The sequence below is a fragment of the Myotis lucifugus genome, unplaced genomic scaffold (assembly GCF_000147115.1).
Source record: "Myotis lucifugus unplaced genomic scaffold, Myoluc2.0 scaffold_9729, whole genome shotgun sequence".
Classification (NCBI taxonomy): domain Eukaryota; kingdom Metazoa; phylum Chordata; class Mammalia; order Chiroptera; family Vespertilionidae; genus Myotis; species Myotis lucifugus.
Genome location: NW_005880777.1, coordinates 1 through 5,797, shown reverse-complemented (window position 1 = coordinate 5,797; position 5,797 = coordinate 1). Strand labels below are relative to the sequence as shown.

Genomic DNA, 5,797 nt, shown 5'->3' with positions numbered 1-5,797 from the left:
AGTAATGTAGGTGCCGGTTAGTAATGCGGGTTGACCCTTTACCGGTTAGTAATGCGGGTACTGGTTACTGGTTAATAATGCGGATACTGGTTAGTAATGCGGATACTGGTTAGTAATGCGGATACTGGTTAGTAATGCGGGTTGGCCCTTTACCAGTTAGTAATGCGGATACCGGTTACTAATTCGGATTGGCCCTTTACCGGTTAAAAATGCGGACACCGGTTAGTAATGTAGATACTGGTTGGCGCGTGGCTGCAGGCCCCGGAACTGTAAACAGAAGGGTCACGTGACACAGGCTCGCTTTTACACCCCCCCCCCCCCCTGCGCCACCGATGGCTGTGGGGTCTCGCACCGACTACAGTCCCCACAAGGCAAGCTAAGAACCCTCTCCTAGCAATGAACTAGCACCACCGGGTTATTGCAAAGACACGGAGTGTCGCTGTAAAGGGCTGGAGAGCGCTGAGTTGAACAAACCAGACTTGGATGAGGTGGTTGACACCAGTGCTTCTGAGCCAGAGGGTAACAGTGTAGAAAATGCCACCTGCGACGCGCCCGACCAACATTTAAAACAGTGGAATATTGTGGAAAGTATTCAAATGGAGTCTCATGAAACAGCAGCCCCTGAGGATGACAGAGACAGCCCATCACAGAGGGTTTCTTGCTTAGAGTCAGAACATAAAGTCCAAACACACAAAACCTGTCATTCACGCGACGCAAAACATGAGCACGGAGACTGGAAAAGAATCGTTGCGGCAAAGCATGAATCAAGGCACAACCAAACGAAAGCCGGCGTCGGACGTGTGAAAGGGAATGCCAATGAACTAGAATCTCAGCCAAGTTCTCATAGGCCAGTCCACGCGAGAAAAAAACAAGTGGCTAAGGACCCAAAGATTCCGAGTTGCCATGGGGCTAAGCCTGTGACAAACCAAGCTCATTCTCATTCGAAAAAAACACGAGATCAAAAGTTAGTACAGATTCCCAAACCTGTAACCCGTCGGTGGAGTGAGGAGCCCCGTGGTCAGCCCGGCTGCTCTCAGGAACCTCGTCATCCTGCACCAACTCGGCATGTACCCCCTTCCTGCCAGACACGGAGCCGCCAGCCCCAGCCGCTGGCTCCGGCAGCAAAACCCAACCGTCGTGTGAAGGGAGAGCTGGACCAGGTGGTGCCGAGCATTTTAAGGAGGAGGAGGAACTGAAACGGAGAAAACCTGAGAAGAACCTGCAGCCCCGCCAAGGAAGCAGCAGCAGCAAAAGTTTCTCTTTGGATGAGCCATCGTCGCTCATTCCAGATAACGTAGCTGCCATAAAAAAGGAGGCCCATGCCCTGACCGGTTTGGCTCGGTGGATAGAGCGTCGGCCTGCGGACGGAAGGGTCCCGGGTTCGATTCCGGTCAAGGGCATGTACCTTGGTTGCAGGCACATCCCCAGTAGGGAGTGTGCAGGAGGCAGCTGATTGATGTTTCTCTCTCATCGATGTTTCTAACTCCCTATCCCTCTCCCTTCCTCTCTGTAAAAAATCAATAAAATATATATATTTTTTTAAAAAAAGGAAGCCCAGATCATAGCTCTTCATTTGAAAGCAAATATATGTGGACTCCCAGCAAGCAGTGTGGGTTTTGCAAAAAAACCCATGGCAACAGGTGTGTGTGTGTGAAAACCCTCATCAACCCTTGATTTGTGATCGATGGAGCCACTGAACTTACAAATAGATTCTCTGAGCACATTTTAAAGAGTATAGCGTGACCAGCCGTTGGTAGATGTGGAAATGTTCCGTCATCGTAACCCGTTGGTGTAATTTAGTCATTACATATGGGGGGAAAAAATTTTTTTCCTGCTAATCAGGAAATGGTTACACTGCCTTGGGTCTCTATATATTTTATTTGGCTTGAGAAAAATTAGTAATGAAGTGTGAAGGTCATAGTGGAAATTCTACTTTTCTTTCGGAGGTTTGGGGAGGGGGTTAAATGAAGCACGCTATAACTTACTACGACGACTTCATAACGATCCAACTTAACTTCAGGGTGAAGTTTGATAGCTAAAACCAGGGTTATGTTACCCAGGTGAATTTTATAGGTGTCATGGATTGGAGTGAAAACATTTATTAGTTTCTTTTTTTGGAAATTTTTAGTGATTTGGAGGATTTCTTGTGACTTCTGATCTTTTAAGAAATGGTTTTAAGACGGTCCTCTGGCATTCTTTGCTTAGGATTCAGTGTTTTGTATTTTGAGGGCACCCCCACCCCCAACCCCCGCCCCCCACCCCGGCCCATATATTTTATTTGCTAGTTTTTTAAGAAAGAAAACAAGAAGTGGAGTGGATATTGCAGCTACAAGATGATCCTGTTCAAGTGTTCGGACGGCTGTTGGGACTTCTATCACCATTGATAATGATAAAAGAACATTGTAACTTTCACACTGTAATGTTCTCCTTACTCACGAAAGCAAATGTTAGAACAGTGGTTCTCAACCTTGGCTGCACATTAGAATCACCTGGGAGTCTTTTTAAAATCCTGATTTCTGGGCCTCATCCTCCGGAAATTCTGTTTCTTTGTTATGGGGTGGGGCCACAGCATTAGCAACAAAGACACAGAATTTCCGGAGGATGAGGCCCAGAAATCAGGATTTTAAAAAGATTCCCAGGTGATTCTAACGTGCAGCCAAGGTTGAGAACCACTGCGTTAGAATGACTTCCACGGCACGATCAGATGACACAAGCGAAACTATTTAGGGGGGACCTTTTGGGAAAGTGTGTTGCACATTATTTAGTGCAGGAAATGTGGTTGGGGAGAGTGTGGGGGTCGTTTGGGGGCTATTCCCGTAAAAAATAATTCAAGTTTATGCCAAAGGGTTTCTCCATTGTTGATTCCGCCTGTGGCCTGTTTGTAGTGGGATTGGTTATTTATTTTACAGCAACTTGTTTCAGTTTTTCAAAGTGGTGACTTGTTTGAAGGTCGTGCCACCTTGGCCCTCACTTATGTCTTTATGCTTTTTTAACCTAAAACATATCAGATATTTACATGATGATTCATAACAGTAGCAACATTACAGTTATGAAGTAGCAACGAAAATAATTTTATGGTTGGGGGTCCCCACAACGTGAGGAACTGTATTAAAGGGTCGCAGCATTAGGAAGGTTGAGAACCGCTGTTTTAGAAGCTCATAATACACCACACCTTCCTGATCCCACCAAACGCAGAGCAGTGTCTTCTTTCCGAAGCGATTTGGCCTTGCAGTCCATGTTGGTGGTTGACCTGGATCAACCCATGATTTTGCGCGTTTGGGATTCTCAACATAAATCCACTTTTCATCGCCAGTCACAATTCGATGCAAAAAAGACTTTCTTTCGTGCCATTAAAGCAACATTTTACTGATTACTTTTCGGTTTTCCATTTGTCTTTCGTTCAGTTGATGTGGCACCCATTTTCCGTCCTTTCAAATCTTTCCCATCGCTTGTAAACGATCAGAAATTGTTTGCTGAGTAACATTTTATCTTTCTGCAAGTTGTTTTTGAGTTTGACACGCATCTTCATCCAATAACGCTTGTCATTGTTGGTCTTCAAACTTCTTCGGTTGACCTGGATGTTCTTTGTCTTTCACATAGAAATCGTCACTTTTAAAGCGTTTAAACCAGCGTCCACAAGTGTCTTGAGATGGAGCATGTTCACCATAAGTTTCCCGAAGTATAGATCACTTTCAGCAGCACTTTTCTTCAAAATAAATGAATTAAAACTTGCCACAAATGCTCTTTTTTTGGCATGAAATTCGACATTTTTAAGCATAAAAGTATCTATGATGTTAACACCTTCAGCAAATTTGACATACGAAGTTTTGAAGCTTGTTGTCAATACAAGAAAATAGCATTCATATCAAATTGTATATATATCAACATATGTGTAACTCCAGCTATTGAAAGAATCCGCATTATTAACCGGTACAGTAGCACCCCGAAAATGAAATACTTGCATATAAATATATATTAAAAAGTGTGTAGATTCTGTAGACTGAAGGTGATAAAACACTGTTGAAAGAAATCAAAGACCGACATAAAAGGAAAGTTATACCATGTTCACGGATTGAATGATTCAGTATTGTCAATTCTCCCTACGTTGATCCAAAGATTCACACATTCAACCATTTCCCCAGCAGCTATTTTTGTAGATGTTGATAAGTTGGTTCTAAAATCAATAGGCTAATGCAAATAAGCCAGGATCGTTAAAGCAAGTTAGAGAAAGGAGAACACAATTGGAGGACTCACACTGCCCGGTTTCATTTTACTTTATTTTATTATCTATCTACTACAGACTACCTGGTTTTACTAAAAGTTACAGTCATCAAGATAGTCTGTCCTCTGAAGGGAACAACTCATGGGTCCATGGGACGGAACAGAAAGCCCACAGAGACCCACACACAGACCCACACACAGACCCACACACACACAGTCAGTTGCGTTTTGGCAAAAAAAACACAAAGGCAATTCGATGGAGAAAGGATGGCCTTTTCAGCAAAAGGGAAAAGTGGTGCTGGACCGACCGGCCATCCGTCCGCAAGAACAGAACCTGGGCGCCCAAGAGAGCTCACGACTCACACAAATTAACGCCCCGTAAAATCGTGGCCTCGCTGTGAGACATAAACCTGAAGAACAGCTAGAAGAAAACAGGGGGGAAAGCCCTGTGCCTTTCGGAGAGCCTGGTCTCCGGCCGCAGTCAGCGCTGCTGAGGTTCGGGCGGGCAGTGCTGCCGGACGTGGGGCAGTACGTTGGGGGTGGGCAGTGCTGCCGGACGTGGGGCAGTATCCCCTCCCGTAGGACAACCAGGAGTGTCTCCACACATTGCCAGCTCCCCTGGGGGCAAAGTGGCCCTTCGCTGAAAACCCGCGTTAGGCAGAGCTCTTTGGTGTCCAGATATGACACGGAAACGTGGCCGCCAAAGAGAAAACGGCCGATGCCCTTGGTTGCATGTAAGATGTTTCCTCTGCGAAGCCAAACCCCAGGCTGGGAGGAAATCTTTGCAAATCACTTACCAGACACAGAACTCGTATCCAGAATATGCCAAGAGCTCCCAACACTCAGCAAGAAGAAGACAAACAGCGCAATTTAAAAATCAACAATGGGCCTGGCGGGTGTGGTTGAGCGTCGACCTATGAACCAGGAGGTCAGGGTTCAATTCCTGGTCAGGGCACAGGCCCGGGTTGTGGGCTCGATCCCCAGTAGGAAGCGTGCAGGAGGCAGCTGGTCAATGATTCTATCTCATCATTGATGTTTCTATCTCTCTCTCCCTCTCCCTTCCTCTCTGAAATCAATAAAAATATATTTTTTTAAATCAGCAATGATATATTCAGATGATAAATAATTAGGGAAATGCAAATTAAAGCCACAGAGAGGCACCTCCAGTTAAGACCAGACCATGGAAAACAGGCAGAAAGAACAGGGCCTGGGCCGGGGGCGGGGGGGTGGGGGTGCAGCAAGCAGAGCCCGCACGCTGCCCAGGGAGCAGGCTGCAGCGGGTTGGGTGCCAGGGCAGGCGCTGTGTTCGTGGGGTCAGCACCCTATGGGGGGACTGGCTAGGAGGGCCAAGGGCTGGGGACCACAGAGCCACAGAGATGGCGAGGTGGCCTCCTGGCACGGGGCTTCCTCACCCCCCCCAGGGCAACCCAAGCCCGTCACCTTAGCTGAATGGCCGCAGCCCAAGCCTGCTCTGGTGTGCGTGTCTGTGTGCATGTGTCTGTGCATGTGTATGTGTGTGTCTGCATGTGTGCATATGAGTGTGAGGAGTAACTGTGCACATATCGGTCTCTATGTG

At 46.6% G+C, this 5,797-nt stretch overlaps 1 pseudogene; it reads left to right on the top strand.

The window, feature by feature from the left end:
• The first annotated feature begins 394 nt into the window (after nt 1–394).
• LOC106696125 lies at nt 395–1,674 on the top strand (annotated as a pseudogene).
• The last annotated feature ends 4,123 nt before the right edge of the window (nt 1,675–5,797 follow it).